General features: G+C 42.5%; 1 protein-coding gene across 2 annotated transcripts in view; it reads left to right on the forward strand.

Annotated features, from left to right (window-relative positions):
• The window catches only part of TMEFF2 (transmembrane protein with EGF like and two follistatin like domains 2), a 955,470-nt gene that overhangs the window by 272,678 nt on the left and 665,165 nt on the right, over positions 1-17,627 (forward strand). The window lies entirely within an intron of this gene.

The raw sequence follows: 17,627 nt of genomic DNA on the forward strand, positions 1-17,627 counted from the left end.
CGGGGAGGCTGAACGGGGAGATGCCGTTGTAAACAGCATCTCCCCATTCTGCCTAGCAAAAAGTGATGCTGATCTCTGCTCCATGTGATTAGAGCAGAGATCAGTGTTCACTAACACAAAGCCCAGCCCCCCACAGTTCGTAATACGCCCCCCACAGTTAGTAACACGCCCCTAGGAACACTTAGCCCCTACACTGCCACCCCCTGGCGCAAACCAATCAATAATCGCTTATTGTGATTTTTTTACCGAAAATATGTAGAAGAATACGTATCAGCCTAAGCTGAGGGAAAAAAATGTGTTTTTATATATTTTGGGGGGATATTTATTATAACAAAAAGTAAAAAAGAATGCGTTTTTTTCAAAATTGTCGCTTTATTTTTGTTTATAGCGTGAAAAATAAAAACCGCAGGGGTGATCAAATACCCCCAAAAGAAAGCTCTATTTGTGGGGAAAAAAGGACGTCAATTTTTGTTTGGGAACCACGTTGCACGACCGTGCAATTGTCAGTTAAAGCGACGCAGTGCCTAATTACAAAAAGTGGTCTGGTCTTAAGTCAGCAAAATGGTCCAGTCTGAAAGTGGTTAAAGTAAAGTCGCTGTAGATCCGAGGGGTACATGCAAGGAAAATAAATAAACTAAATTTTAGCTTGCACATGATTGGATAATAAAATCAGCAGAGCTACCACTCATTTCAGATTGACCCCTTAGATTTAGAGCAACTGCACTTCCAAGTGCACTTGCAGTGCAAAATGGATTTGCCTTTCGTAAATAACCCCCATAGTCCTGTTGAGTTGAAATACCATACTGTGTGTGTTTGTGTGTGTGTGTGTGTGGGGGGGGGGGGGGGGTTATATACTGCTGGGGTAATATGAGAATGTTTGAAGATGCTATTAGACTGATGCCTGTTTTTTCTAGGGTAGTTATATTGTATTGCTGGGTAAATACAATCTTATACAGTAACCTGCCACATTTCCCACATTTTGGCTACACTCGCTATTTGCAGCAGCTTAATGTTTGTCAAATGCAGATGACACAGAGCTGATTCATTCAGTGTTATTTTTCCAAGTTATGTTATTTTTCAAGTGAATTAAAATTTTTAGGTGGCTACATATTAGGGGTGTGAAGTAGGTATTAAATGCACAGCTAGGATGAAAAGTACAGGGGTTAACATGCTAGACAATGGAATGAAAGAGGTAAACAGCATGACCAAATAGCAGGTATTACAAACAGACAGCAGAAGATTACTGTGGAAAATTGTTTTATTGATTTGTGGGACTGTTTGCTAAGAACTCAGTATATGATGTGTATAATAGTTAAATGTACAGTGATGTTTAGAAATATTTTTATGTTTTGTGAATAATGATCATAAAAGTAACACTCCATATCTAGAACTATAAGTTATTGCCAAACCAATGTTGAAAAAAGACTTTATTTTTATATTAGGTCAGAAATCATACCCACCATACTTGCAAATGTAATATGTAATATATATTATATATACCATATATTGTATGCATTAGTATAAAATTATCAAGCCAAATAGCACCCCAGTGTATAAAATGATACAACATGACCAGATAATTGTTGCAGGTTCATTTTCATAATTTTGTGTCCGATTGCAAACCTGAATTGTTGTTTTATACAGTTACTGTTGTTTCATTGTGTAACATTAGCAGACCATTGTTGGAAGCTGTCTTTTGGTGTATTAAACGTGTCACAGTTACATTGACTCTGAACATTTAGTAAGAATATTTTAAAACATTTTGCGTCTCTATACGAATCTGTCATATTGTGTTAAATTGTGCAAAAGCACCAGGCACAATTTTAAAAATGTTGCAGAAAGCCCGCTAATTTAGGTGTCATTAAATGTAAAAATCTGGCTGTACATAGTAGTAGAACATCAAGTTGAATTATGCAACATTAGACAGCAAAGGGCAAAAATGAAACTAACATCATCATTAGCAACCAAAGCATCAACATTGGCAGCAAATAGACTTGTTGCTTTTTTCCCTCAAAGTGTTAGCAGGCTTAAAAATCCAAACTAAGCATATTGGTTTTTATCTGGTTACCTAAATGGGTTTTCCCAGTTGCAGGAGGGAGATCATGGTAATGAACAGCATAGCTGAAGTTACATTTGAGTTGGCATACTCCTAAATTCTTCTACTACTACTCAGCCTCTTCTTTTTGGTGCTAGTATCACCAAAAATGAGTGTGTCATAATTACAGCTGCTTCCAGTTTGTTGATAATTTAGTTGGTATACAGAATACGGACTCCCAAGAAGGAATATAAAACTTATGAATGGCTTTACCACAGAGCAGAGAAACATGAAACTAGCAACTATGTACTCACCTAGGTGATTGCTGCATCTGTCCCCTGCTGCTTCTATGACTGAGAAATGAGCAACCACTGTTCACTCAGTTCTCAGCCTTCATTGAGCAGAGTGGGAGTCTGTCAGTCAGCAGCTTTCTGCTCTGCCCTTCCAGCACTCACTGGAATGTTTGGCTGTGGAGGGTGCAGAAGTAGCTGGCTCAGGCTCTCAGCAGCTCACAGAGAGGCTGAGCCAGCTGCAAGTCCAAGCATCTGGGTAGATCCTGACCATATGGTCAGGATCTTTTCAGAATTTGGACTGTCACTCTGTGATGTTAGCCGACAGCTGGCTTTAGCTCACAGTCAGCTGAAAATGGATCACAGGAGTGCAGAATGAACTGTACACTTTTGACTTACAGGAGAAGTACATCCAAAATAGTGCTGGCTATACTTCTCCTTTCATCCTTTCATCACTTAAATAGTTAAAGCGTTATGAAACCCATAACAGTAAAATCAGTCTTTATATGCAGCAAAGCATGCTTGTTATACTTGTTATACTCACTGTGGAACCTAGGGGGTTAATCCTTTTCATTGTGTAAAAAGACTGTTTGATCCTGTGTTCTCTGTTCCTCCCCTTCTTCCACAGTCCCCAAACCATTTCCTACTAGAACATAGGCTAGGGGACAAGCTGCACATGCTCAGTTTGGTGTGTGTTGCTAGAGAGTTGTTTTTTTTTTTTTTTTTTACTTGGTAGAGTGCATGTGATCAGCACAGGGCCAGCATCTGTCAATACAGAGGGTCAGGGGTCCTGCAGCCTTATAGGACAGTCAGAGCAGAATGAAAACACTTACTACAAGCTTTAACCAGACACTGATAGAAGTCACAAGACAGGGCCCTGAGTTTAGTAACACTTTACCTGTTGTGATTGTGGCAGTAAAAGCACTCATAACAAACCAAAGGTGGACAGAGTTTGACCTATGATGCAGCTTCTGTGGTAAAGCTACTTATAACATTTCTAGGTCAAATGATGATGGTGATGTAGTTGAAGATAGGACATGGGAACAAATTCTGGGTAATGATGAAGAATCATGAAAGGGATGGTGCAACTTTTTACCAAGAACGCAGAATTATCCAGAAGGCTGCTTTGAAACTTGACAGCTATAGTAGCATCAATGATGCCACAAATTCTTCTCATTCACAGATTGCAGGGAATGTTCTGATTGTGGAATTTCATGAATAATATGATATTGTTGAGGATTTCCAGTTGGACATTTTTCTTTACATCACTGAACAAAATATCCACCACTATTAAGCCTAAAGGCCTGTATACATGATCAGATTTTCCGATGGGAACTGTTGGATGTCAAAATGTTTAATCGGACAATTGTTGTCGGACTTTTCGCCAACAAATGTTGGCTAACATGTCTCCAAATTTTCTGCCAACAAATGTGTGTTGTCGGATTTTCTGATCATGTGTACACAAATCCAGACAAAAGTCCAAAGTACAAACACGAATGCTCGGAAGTAAGGAAGAGCCGGAAGCACTCTGTCTTGCAAAACTGGCATTCGTAATGGAGATATCACATTCGTGATGTGGCAAATTATGAAATCTCTCAATGCAGTGTATTCTCTTCTACTTTATAATAGTATACTAATGAAGCTGCTTTGCTGGTGATATTCACAGAGTTCTGACAAACGTATTTATTATTATTATTTTTTTCTAGTGATCTGAAGAATAATATTTTTTTTTTTCTAGTGATCTCCAGAATATTTTATTTTGTGTGGCAAGTTACCACAACACCATTATTATCTTGTATTTTTTGTCATTGTATTTTTTATTAGTTCAAAAAAACATTAAAGGTATAACAGGTATAACACAGGATGTACATCAAAGAGAAAGAGAAAAAAGAAAAAACAGAAATTACCGTAAGTACAAAAAGGATCAGGATAAAAAGATAACAAGTTCCATGGAGCTATTAGAAAGTTTTCTAGAGAACATTAATAATTAACACAGAGCAAAGGCATACTTTACAGGGCGTATGTACATGGATGTCTTCTCACAATGAAAGGGTCTGCAAAAGAGCAGTACCAAGAGACAATGAAAAAGAAAAACACATGTAAAGGGAACCATAGTCGTTCTACCATAATTATTCAAAGATTATTCAATCCCCATAATTCGATTGGTCCCAGGGCTCCCAAATTTTGTTGAACTGAGAAACCGAGTCATGTACTGTGGCCATGAGAAATTCCATCCTCCTAATCTCTGCTATATTTTGTAGAAATTGTAGGTGGGAGGGAGGGGTAGTGGACAACCAACACAGTGGTATGGCCCTCTTGGCAGCTAGAAAAGTGTAGGAGGTCAAACGTTTAGTTGGTTTAGGAATACCTGGAAAGGGGAGCCCCAGTAGGTATTGGATAGGATCTAAAGGGAGTGGTAGGCCTGTCACAATCTGAAGAGTTTGCATAAATTCTAACCAAAATGCCTGAATAAGTGAACAGTTCCAAAAAATATGAAAGAGTGAACCTGGCACGAGACAGCTGGTAATTGAAAATCCTCTGCTCTGGGGTCATGTTCCTCATGGGGAAAGGCCTCATGAGATGTTCCCCCCTGGGTTTGAAGGAAGCTGTGGCGTCAACAAGAAAAAAATAATTAGTACTTTTGAACATAACATTGCAAGCAGATTAGACACAGACATTCTTGGCCAACATAAGTATAACATTTATTGAAATGAGTATTTAAAGACAAAAGTATAAGGTCAACTTATGAGATTCTTCACCCCCTCTGGTGGCCCATTTGAAAAATGTTATGTTGGGGGAGGGGGGGGGGGGGCGGTAGATGTTTTGGACAGGTAACCCTCTCCACTTCATTGAGAGCTGAATGAACAAAATAATGTGTGTTACTTTGGCCAGTCCCTCCTTACTTACACTATTGGCAACCCACTGGACAGGTAAGAAGTGTCATAATACAAAAATATGGATACACACTGTCCAAATTGAAGCACATTTTTACATTATTTTATTACCTATCAGGATAATTGGAGACCAAAACTTTCAACAGTACCATTTGAAAGTATTCAGGCTGGCCTTTGCACTACATGCTTTGGTGAAGTCATCCATAAATAGGACCACATGGGTTTAGCAAAGTCAGCAGACAGAGTTTTGGTATCCATTGACTTAGTGGTTGAGGGGGAGGGAGGGTTCCAAATGAAAGGCCAACAATAACATTTGTACACATTTTAGGGGGTGTTTAGGGTAAGCACTAAAATATAGCTGCCCAAATACATTAACTTACTAGGCTAGGTGTCTGTGGGTCCAGGATAGCATGCTGGGGAGGTTAGTGAAGGCAAATATGCATAAAGTTCAAAAAAGGAGCTTTATAAGCTTACAGCATGCATGAGGACAAAGAGGACATTCACATCATATTGCAATAATGGTAATTATGGAATGAAGAAATTAATACAATACATTATCAAACATTAAATACATAGAATGTGATGTTAACGGATAAAACGTACCCTAATATAGTCCTTCTGCAGGACTTGAATGATGGCAGAACAGGTCTCTGGAATAATGATTCCTAGAGCCTGTGGGGAGATCCCAGTCATGAACTTGAGGTCCTGGAGACTTATCCCAGTCGCCAAGTACCACAAGTTGATGGCGAGCCTTTGCTTGAGAGTGATGCATGTGTCCTGCTTACTAATATAGGGGGACAGCAAAGCCAATAGATAGTGAAAGCAAGGGTCCGTCATCCGGAGATAATTTCTAAAATCAGAACAAACTGGCAGAATGTACTGAAAATCAGAAAGGACATGACAAGCATGACCTGAAAATCAGAAACGACCTGACAAGCACTCACTGAAAATCAGAAGCGAACCAAAAAGAACACACTGATAAACAGAAACGAACCGACAAGCACAACCTGAAAAACAGAAACAAACTGACAAGCACGAGGCTGAAAAGCGTGAATCGACACTCACCAAACTTCTACTAACACAAGATTAGCAGAAGGAGCCCAAAGGGTGGCACATGACTAGTGAACTTCCTTTTATCGGCTCGTAGTATGTCTAGTATGTCACTACATTCGTAATTGTTGGCTAACATTTGTGTGACAGTGTGTATGGAAGGCAAGTTTGCGCCAACGCCCTTCAGACAAAATTCCACGGTGTTGTTGGCAGAAAGTCCTATCGTCTCTATGAGGCATTAAGCTTTGTACACACGATCGGATTTTCCGATGGGAAATGTGTGATGACAGGCTGTTGGCAGAAAATTCTACCATGTGTATGCTCCATTGGACAATCGTTGTGGTGATACTAATGGAGTTATGTCAAATTTTCAAAAGCTTTTTTTTCTAGTGATATCAAGAATAATATTATTATTATTTTATTTTTTTGGGGCAAGTTACCACAACACCATTATCCTGTGGTTTTTAAGATCAAAGATAAAACTATGTTGGTATTCCTTGTTAATTTTACATTGTATTTTTTTAAATGTAACTGCCTACTCCCAAACTGTCATTTGAAGTGAAACACATAGCCAAGTATTATTCTCCATTATTTTTTTATTGTGCATTAAAAAAAGAAAACAAATTAAATTAGACATGCTATCTGCCAATAGAACTTAAATGAATAAATTAAACATTATTCAACCAAACAATAAAATAAAAGCTTAATGCATATGTCCTGCTTCTTAAAATAGGGGGTCAACAATGCCATGAGTTGGTGAAAGAAGGAGTCCATCATCCAGAGATAATTACAAAACTGATCCGGATTATTCTCCTGGAGCTCCCACAGCAAGGGCATATGACATAATTGGTCACGATTACTAAAGCAACCGATTTTTGGTCCAAGAAATCCTCCTCCTTCTGTTCCTGGACTGGACTTGGGTCAAAGCAATAACTCCAAGGCAAATAATAAATAATAAATAACACATTATTTCCTCCAAATCCGCAACATGGCTGGTTGACGAATGGCCATTCAGAAATGAACTGAAAAGTGCAAAATGAAAAGCACAAAATGAAAAGAGTGAATCAACACTCACCAAACGTTTACTAGCATGAAATTAGTAGAAGGAGCAAGACAAATTCCTGGCCAATGCCCTTCGGACAAAAGTCTGACGTTTTTCTGCAGAAAATCCAAGGACAAACAAGGATGCACCTTTCCCTACATAGTTAGAAAGCTAACTTTATTGAAAAAAAAAACGACTTTCAAGTTGAACAGCTTCCAAATGCAAACAAATTTGGTCTAAAACCAAAACTCTTGGGCAACCATGGGAGACAAAATGTTGTCATACTGTTTTAATAACTGTAGACATGTAGATAACATAAGTTGAGTGAGAAAGTTATCCAATCTCCACTGTGTAAAATGAACATGTAACCAAGCTCAGGACATTTTAGGTATTAGAAATTCATAACAATTTATAACTGAGCTTTAAAATAAGCCACCCCTCATCCTCAAGATAAGACAGACTAAACATCAGGTGCTTGACAGCTTTGCAGCCCTGTTCCCCCTAGAGAAATACTTCGACCATGTTTACATTAGAAAAATGTAATTCGCCACAAGTCACAGTTGTGAGAGGGAGTAGGGAAAGATGGGCTGTTGAGAAAAGTCCCTGTGTTGTGAACTTTGAGGATGGATTGCTTTGCAGCGCATGTAGCTACAAAGTTCTGGACTGATTAGGTAAGGGGATAAAGAGCATAGCAGCGTCTTCAAGCAAATTGAGTAGTATGACTAGCATGTGACTGCAGTCAGCCTAAAAATATTTATTATCTCCTAACCTAACCTGATTAACTGAGCCCCTCACTCTTTCAGTTAATAAGGTGCATAGGGATTGTCTAATCAACGTGGGTAACAGATTTATATATGACTATATTTAACTCACCATGCAATGGCGGGCTGCATTATTCTGATCCCATTTACTGGGCTCCTGTTGCCTTTTTTCACTTTGATGTAGCTGTTGTGTAGTCAGGAATTTGAGAGGTGGACTAGGTGCTCGGCTTTTGTTTATTGCTATCTTTGGCAAGCTAGCTTGTTGATTTCTCTGATTAGCATTGGTTCACTATTTGATTATTTTCAAATTCATAACGGAAGCATCAGAATCTATACAGATTTTTTTTTCAATAAATTCAATAACTAAAATTTACTTCACCTAATGTTTGCATAGCCTGAGCCCTGCAGAAAGTTAACTGTCAGTGAGTATGGGTATTTTTGGGAACATAACTCCTAATGTTTGTTTTGATTCTACTAAGCAAGTGATGAAAAATGTACCCAGTCTCATAACTTATAAGGTTACAAAGAGACCATTTTAGAACCTTGTCCTACATTCAAGGATGTATGTCATGTATTCCAGCTATACACCTAACAAAACCTCCTTTATATGTTTAGTGCATCTGAGGACAGCATTATCCTGCATCCAATGCAATTATTTTTACTCTCACAGAATTTATATAGCAGCAAGAGAAAAGAAAGTGAGAAAAACAGTTGCAATACCACTCAATACAGGAGTATAAAGAATGCCCTGCTGGTGGGAGCTTACAATTTAAGAGGAAGTGGGAAAAAAAAAAAGGATGTGGGTTGAGCTGATGGAGAAGATTGTAGGCAATCTAATCATATATCCAAATCAACATTGGGAGGTGGCATCTGAATCTGAAGAGTCTGCAGCCTCCATATGACATCACAGGAGATCATAGTGATGCGGGATCTCAGAGACGTTAACCTCAGCAGGACAATGCTGGATCTGCTGGGTGGGAGAGTATCTTAACTGATCATAACCCAGCATCAGATAAGTAGGGAATACAAGAAAATAAATAAATGGAGTCAAGTTCCTTTTTAAGTCAGGATGAAAACAGTACATGTTGATAGATGTAGCTGAGAAAAGCTGCAGATTTACAGGCTGCCTATTACTATGAATAATACGTGTTATGCAAACATGTTTTGCTGCATCCTTTAATATTTTCTTTGTTATAACCAAGGCTAAAAAATTTATATTATACACCTGCTGTGTCTAAAAAAATAGATGCAAATTACTGATAAAACAATTCACAAGGTGCAATAGAGCAAAAAGAAAGATATACGAATATAACATTATGCATCTATAAAAAAAAAAAAAAAAAATCACAAAGTGCAATAGATCAAAAAAACATGTGCAAATATAAAAAATGCATCAAGTGCTAAAAACCTTAGACTTAGAATCATTAGCGCTAAGTCCTGAAAAGGCAGAGAATTTCTTCAGAATACCAATCAGATTAGGGAGAGAAATCAAAAGATTAGTTAAAATAGCAGAACATCATCTGTGAAAATAATGTAAAAATAAATAAATAAAATAACTGGTAAAGCATCATCAGGCATCGCAGGGGCATATTGCTTTCCCTAGTATATAAACATCAGTTTAAAGGGGAAGCCCTAATGGTGTTCTATTTGGTGTTGTTGCAATTTGTGGATCAAAGGTTTTATTTTTTTTCTTGAATAGTGGAAGAAGCAAGGTCAAAAAAAAGTTGGCATTGATGTTCCTGTAAGATGAAGATATCACATGCTCTGGAGGCTTGCAATAGGTGTTCCTTAGTGCAAAAATAATGAAAGTCCACATTTATTTCATGTGGGGGGGCCGTCTGGTCACTTTTTAACAAATGCTGTGTGTACGTTCTCAAGCTCAAGTCTATCAATCAGGATCTCAGGAGCCAGTTCCTGACACAGAGCAGTTATTTTGGACTGGAGGTCTATGATGGATTCGGGTAAGCCCTGAAACTGTAAATTGGACCTGCAGACCTTGTTCTCAGCATACTCTAGTTTGTGATTTAATGCCTGGGTTTCAGCTTTCAGGCTGCCATTGTTTTCCTCTTGTCAAACCAGGAGTGTAGCCACAGAATTCATTCTCTGTTCCAGATGGACAACACTTTACTAGAGAGACCCAATCCACCTCAGCAACTCTGCAGGGTGGGATGTGGGGGTTCAGAGGGTGTATGGATGAGCTAAACAGCTGTTATGCCCATGGGTGTGACAGAGCCAGTTTAGACCGCAGCCATCATTTGGACCCGTACATGCACAACCTTCTCCAAAAGAAATCTCTCACTCTCTGTATACAGTATATATCTATCTCTCTCTCTCTGTATATATATATATATATATATATATATGTATATATATATATATATATATATATATATATTTATGGTCGAAGCCCTATGTCCGATACGTATGTGAGCAATACAAGTCTATGATAAGATACCCTATATGAAATGGACCTGAAAGTGTGCCCTGGTCTAATGGACGGTATACCAAAATAAGGGGGCATACCCAGTGATTAGAAATAAATGAGTTTGAAGAGAAATGTTTTGAGAAATGCCTTAAAAAAGGGGATGGGAGGGTGGGTATTGCGCACAGGAAACCGACAAAGACCACAGGCGAGTGGGCTGGTTAAATACCCCCCGGGCTCCTCCCATAAATTCAGGCCACCATACTGGCCTTCTTACTTATGGTCGAAGCCCTATGTCCGATACGTATCTGAGCAATACAAGTCTATGATAATATACCCTATATGAAATGGACCTGAAAGTGTGCCCTGGTCTAATGGACGGTATACCAAAATAAGGGGGCAAAAACACTTAGGTAGGGGTAAGAGATTTTTATTGTTTTCAGCTTTATCTTACTGAGCCAGTTGGGAGAATGCCCGAGACATTTCTACCTGTGGGTTAGGGATGTATCGAGCGAAGCAGGCCGATTTCCACCTGCCCAATCTTTTGATGACGTGGTCCGGGACCCCATGCCGGGATGCAGATGAAGCTGCTCCAATGCGGAAGGAATGACCGGAGTACTCACCGGGATTGAGGAGCAAATTGCGGAGAAGAACCCTTACATGCTTGATGAACTGGTGGTTCGTTAGTGGTTTGACCGGGAAGGGCAACAGAGGACAAGAGTCCGGGAGCTCGGGTAGAAGAGAGAGCAACTGTGAAAGTACAGCGACCGGGCACCAGGCGTTGTTGGTTTTGTAGAGGTGGATATCTACGCCGGTGCCTGCTTGCTGAGTCTTGGTAACCGGGAGGTGGAGAATGAAGTGGTCCTGGTGACGGATCAGATGACGTCTGCGAAGGACTGGACTGTGTGTGTTGTTATGGGTGAATTCGCTGGGTCGTAGAAAGCCGTAGTAGGCTAGATAAATGGCCGCCTGTATGACCATACTGGGGAGAACACCGAAGGGGTAGCTGATAAGCATGTTGGACATGTCCCTGAAGATGGAACTGGTGATGGGGAGCCTCTTGACCTTGTGTGGTGGTTGCTGTTTCTGAATGCCACGCAGGACGGCTCGGATAGCGTGAGTTGAGAAGATGGACGGTTTGGTAGGATCCTGTAATGAGAGGTAGTGCTGTATGCCAGCTAAGTATAACCGGATGGTGTTGAAGGACAAGGCCAGTTGACTACGGCAGTACGAGGTGAAGGCTAGTATATGCCTGGCATCAGTTGGGGTGCCTACTGAGGAGGCAACCAGAAATGTATTGAACGCTTTCCAGGCTACCTGGTAGGCTTTCAAAGTGTTGTCTGCGAGTGATTGGTTGATGAGCCGAGTGGCTCCGTGTAGATGCGACTCTAGTCCAGGGTCAACTGAGACCAGTGTGGGATAGGCGCTGACACCGTATCTGCTCCAGGAACCTGCCGGAAGAAGGACAGGAAATTAAAACGGGACAGTGCGTCAGCGGCAAGGTTGTACTTTCCAGGGATAAACGTGCAGTACACATTAAACTGATGTCCCAGAGACAGCTGCACCAGCCTGCGAAGGAAGGACATCACGGAGAGAGACTTAGACCTGCCTTTGTTGATAATTTCGGCCATGGCCTGGTTATCGGTGGTAAAACCTACGGTCTGTCCTGTCCAGGTATGACCCCAGAGCTGGGAGGCTGCTACAATGGGGTAGAGCTCGAAAAGGGATGAAGACTGACTAAACCCAGGGATAAAGAGTATTTGAGAAGGCCAGGGTCCGGCGAACCAATGGTGGCCAAAAATAGCCACAAATCCTGTGGAGGCTGCGGCATCTGTTACTACCTGTGGTGAGAGAGGTGAGATGGAGGGGATGAACAGGGAGATACCGTTCCAGGAGGACAGGAACTTGTCCCACATTGCTAAGTCTGCTACAGCTGCGACATCCAGGCTAAGGACTTGATCCGGGTCTTGTGCCTGAGAAAGGCAGACCAACAGGCGCGAGATAAAGGAGCGACCTTGTGGGATAATTCGCATGGCAAAGTTCAGCATGCCTAGTAGCGCCTGTAGCTGCCTCTTTGTACATCCCCTGGTGCAGGTGAATTCGTGGAGGACTGCCCTGATGCGGGTCAGTTTGTCGTAGGGCAGGCTGGCCTGCATGGCGCTGGTGTCGAGATTGACTCAGAGGAAGGTGATAAATTGTGCGGGCCCGTCAACCTTATGTTCGGCGATGGGAACGTTGAGATTCCCAAAGACGGTCCTTAACTTACCAAGGTCCCTTGGAGGTATGCCTGGCTGTTCAATCAATAGAAAGTCATCCAGGTAATGGATAACTTGCTGACAACAGGCCTTGTGCCGAAGGATCCAAGCAAGAGACTGTGCGAACGTGTCGAACAGCCAGGGGCTGCTCTTGGAGCCAAATGTAAACTTAGTGGCGAAATAATATTGATCTCTCCATTTAATGCCGTGCCAGCACCAGAGGGATGGGTGAATAGGCAACAGTTTGAAGGCATCGGATATGTCGGCTTTGGACAGCCACGCACCTGTGCCTAGTTCACGGATGGCCTGGATCTCCATGTCCACGGAGGCATATTTTAATGAAAATTCTTCTGAAGGAATCAGGGAATTTAGGCTGGGAATGTGGGAAGAACGAGGTGCAGACAGGTCGTATACCAAACGATTTTTATTTGAAAACTTGCCCTTGACAAGCCCAATAGGGCTAACTCTCCACATATTGAAGGGGGGCTGTGTGAAGGGGCCTATGACGAAGCCTCGTTCCACCTCGGTTTGCAGCAACTGATCAATGGCCTGCTCGTCGGAAGCTGCTGAGCGGAGGTTTCCGCACTCGTAGGTTGTGTGGGGCAGGGAGATGAGGCCGGTATGGAAGCCTGTAGTGAAGCCACCGATGAGGAAAGTGGCTAGTGAAGGAGTGGGGTGCATGGAGAGGTAGAAGCCCAGGCATAGGACGTCTATGCGGCTCAGTCATGAGCCCTTGCGAGCTTTAACCTCACACAGATTTCTGGGGTGCGCTCTGTGACATATGACACAGACGTGCAATAGGCGGCACTGGCTAAAATTACATGAGCCATAGTTGTAATTATTACAAATGGCCGCACCCCCCATGGTTCGGACCGAACGCCCAAACTTGTCCACTTGTGTTTTCGGTGTAGGGCCTGATGGGCCTTGGCCTGTGCCGGAGGTGGAGGGGAACTCTACCGGGCGGCTAGCCGTGACGTTGGCGCACCAGGGGGCGGTATGGGTGGAGGACTGGCAGATGGCACACAGAGGTGAACGAAGGCCGGCAAAATTCCGGCAGAACAATTCGGTGTCCATCAGGCTCCAGTCCGTGGGTGATTGGAACTGTGCCAGTTTAGCGGCTACTTTGGCGGAAAAGGAGCGATGGTAATCATAGAAGGCGAAGCCTCCGTATTTGTAACCTAGGTCCACCACTGTGTGGAGGTACAAGTCCAGCTCTTCCCTTCTAGTGGGGGATGCTGAACAAATGACGTCTCTAAGCATCCCAAAAGCTAGGGCAAACTCTGGGATGGAAAGTTTGCGGTTCAGCCTGGGATCCTTGGCTTTGAGGACTACGGAGATGTCTCCCCATGTGTAGGCCTTGTTCTCAGCAAGGTCGTGAACTGAGATAAGCAGGGAGGCAAGGTTGCTATCCTTGCCGTCCAAGATGTCCTTCCTTATGCCGGCCGGCATCAGATGTGCTGGGTGGACAACGGGACATGTCCCTGCGTTACCTGTCAACAGTGGTAGCGGGACTGTAACTGGAACAGGGGCGGCTGTGGCTGGGTGAGCCTCTAGAAGCGTCACTCTGGTCTGGACGTCCGTGACCGTGTTGTTTAAGGACGACATCATTGAGTGCAGCTGAGAAATAGCTGCTGAGATTGACTGAAGAGAAGCCTGAGGTGGGGTACTGGGCCCGGCTGTAGCTGGAGAGGTGGAGAGGAGCCTGAAAAGCTCTGCCTTCCTAGCGGTAGCGGGGAAGGGAATGCCCTTGCGTCTCAGCTCTGCCGTCAGCCTGGGGATAGTCCAACCCCTGTAGGACTGTATGCTGTCGCTCACTGAAGGCGGGCGAGGAGACAAGGGGGCGGTAAAGTCTTCGCTGCCGACTTGGGACATGGCTCCAGGTGAATCGTGCCCTAGGAGTGATGTCCTATCTCTCTGGGGACGAAGGATGGACGACCGGAACCTATAGAGGGTGACATAAGTCAAGACTGTTTCTCTATTTTACCAAGTGAATCCACCTGTTGCTGAGTGCCAAGGCAGGAGCGAACGCGTATACATATATATATATATATATTGTCACGGCCTTCATATATATATATATGTATGCCAGCATGGTTGCTGTCGCATTTTTACGCCTTCCCCTCTCTCTCTCTCTTTTTTTTTTTTTTACCTGGGAAGATAACGTCCAAGCTGGTGCAGGGTGGACCTACTGAACTTGACTGACCTGGAGAGAGAAATAACAGATGACAAACTGGTGAGGAGCCTAACAAGTAAACTGAAGAGTGACGCAAACGGTTGGCTATTACGAGTGAGGTGCACCGGTGAGTAGACAGTTTCGTCATAGTTCCTTTCATTATCACCACCATTTGTTCATCGTTTTCCTCCCCTTTTTTTTTTTTGCTGTCCCAATCCGACGTATCATTTGCATGAAGGATGGGATGACCTGTGTCCAATGCGGGAGCGTAAATAAGTGCTGGATTTGTGACCGTACAATAAGGCAACCTGTGGAGAAAGTGAAATGTGGCCGTTCCCTCTGGGGCACACCGAACTGAATCGATGCATCACGGATGCTACTGGATTCGAGTCGGAGCGCTGTAAGTGACAGTAAAATGAAGTATGATTGCCATGACAGAGGCACGAAATGGTCGTGTCGCAAGTGCGACTGACAACAAAGCGGACTCTGGAGCATGTACTGAAATGTGGGAAATAACCTGGGGCGAACCGGAACGAATCGGTGCATGTGAAGGTGCGACTGGATTCGAACCGGAGCGCGGAGCGTGACAGTGAAATGAAATGAACAACTTCTGTCATGACAGAGGCCTGGATCGGCCGGCCCCGAACTGAGACTGGAACCGAACCGGTCTCTGGAGCATGCACTGAAATGAGGCTGAAAAAATACCTGGGGCTGTCCGGACGAATCGATGCACAAGGATGCAACCGGATTCGAACTGAACGCACTATGTGAAATTGAAATGTTTCCCATGATAGAGCTACGAATCGGAGAGGACACAGCCTGCGACCGTCAACGAGCGGGCTCTAGAGCATGTACTGAAATGAGGCCAACGCAACTGGGACACGTCGATCGAACCTGTGCGTTGAGAAATGCGACTGGTTTCGTTTCGGAACGTAATGGTGACAGTGAAATGATTCCCATGACAGAGACCCGGATCGATTAGCAACGAGCGGGCTCTGGAGCATGTATCGAAATGAGGCCGAGCAACTAGGGGCACACCGGAACGAATCGGCGCATTTAGCGGATGCGACTGGATTCGAATCGGAGCGCAGTGAGTGACAAAAATGAGTGAAATGATGAAATGACCTACGTGAGCCAGCTGTGGCAGAGGTACGAATCGTTATGCCGTGTGATGCGACTGGCAACGATTTGTCTGTGGAACACGGTGACGAGGCAGACAACACAACAAGTTACGAAAACAGTACAGTTTTTCTTCGAGCAATTCCTACTGAAATGAGGCCCGTGAAATGAAGGAGCGCTGCGAAAATGGTGCGTTTTGAGTGATAAACGACCCGGTTTCTTAACGAATGACTCGAGATATTTCAAGTTTTAACGATACTCAAAAATAGAAATGTTTCTAGTAAAGGAAGGTCAATCGAGACCCTTACCTTGTTGAGCCAGAGACGTTGTACAAAACACGAACGGGAACGAAAACCACGAGACTTCTAGTAGAGAGAAGTTATCCGAATGGCAACGAAACTCGAGCAGTCGGCCTAGTGACGTAGTATTGCGCACAGGAAACCGACAAAGACCACAGGCGAGTGGGCTGGTTAAATACCCCCCGGGCTCCTCCCATAAATTCAGGCCACCATACTGGCCTTCTTATATATATATATATATATATTGGTTTTGTTCCTTTTTTCATCTAATTATATATTGGAGTCATGGCATGTGCTCTGGGATGTCTGTTAGCACAGTATAGAAGCTTGTAACATATTTTAAGATTTCTATTTAGAATGTGGTATTATTTCTGCCATCTTATCTTCTGCAAGATTTGATTTCAGAAAGTGGATATATTGTGGTTACAAGGGACTTATAGTGTCAATGACTGGCATAAATACCCCGTCACATGCTGGAGGTAGTTTGAAAGGAGAGCAAAATATTTTGTATCCCTTTCCTCAATTTGGGCAGGCCAGAATCTGCTTTGGACAATGATCTCCATGGTATCTAACTGTGTGTGGGTAAAACCATGGTTGACCAGCTAACCGGCATCAAGGGCCATTTAGGCTTTATTTGCTTTCAATAAACTCAACGTTGAATACTTGTTGTCTGTCACTGCAGTTGTTTCTACTTTTTTTGTAATATATTTCTTGCCCATTTTTATTTGGTAATAATGAAAATTTTCTTTACTTATGACACTGTGGTTTTCGGAGCAACCACACACCATCTATACTGGTAAGACATTTACAAATGTCTGGTGAAAACTATCTCTGCACACATAAAAATGCATAGGCTTTCACATTTATGATTGGCAGGTGGCTAGACACTAGCAGATGTAGGCACCTGCATGTTCTTGTGGCACAGGTGGGTTTTTTTTCTTTCAAACACAGCACTCATATACAACTCCTTTAGTAAGTTAGGACCTGTGTAACAAACACTATAGAGGAAATGTTTGCATCCTACACTAAGAATATATTAAAATAAGCTGATTTGTTTTTTTCCCAAGATTATACATTGGAAGGAAAATAGAGCAATATTTAACTCTCCAATTTTGTACATGTCATTACTACATTGAAATAATATATTATGAGTAATGATTGCATGTGTCTTTCTGAATAATAGAATGTTAATTAAAGCCATCTTTTTTCATTATCAATTGACCGGTAGCTAATTATTCCTGTTTATGCTTGTGCATTTTTGTCTGTGTTAAACACTTGCAACATCTG

The sequence above is a fragment of the Lithobates pipiens genome, unplaced genomic scaffold, assembly GCF_037356315.1.
Source record: "Lithobates pipiens isolate NorthernLeopardFrog02 unplaced genomic scaffold, aLitPip1_a1.2 Scaffold_22, whole genome shotgun sequence".
Classification (NCBI taxonomy): domain Eukaryota; kingdom Metazoa; phylum Chordata; class Amphibia; order Anura; family Ranidae; genus Lithobates; species Lithobates pipiens.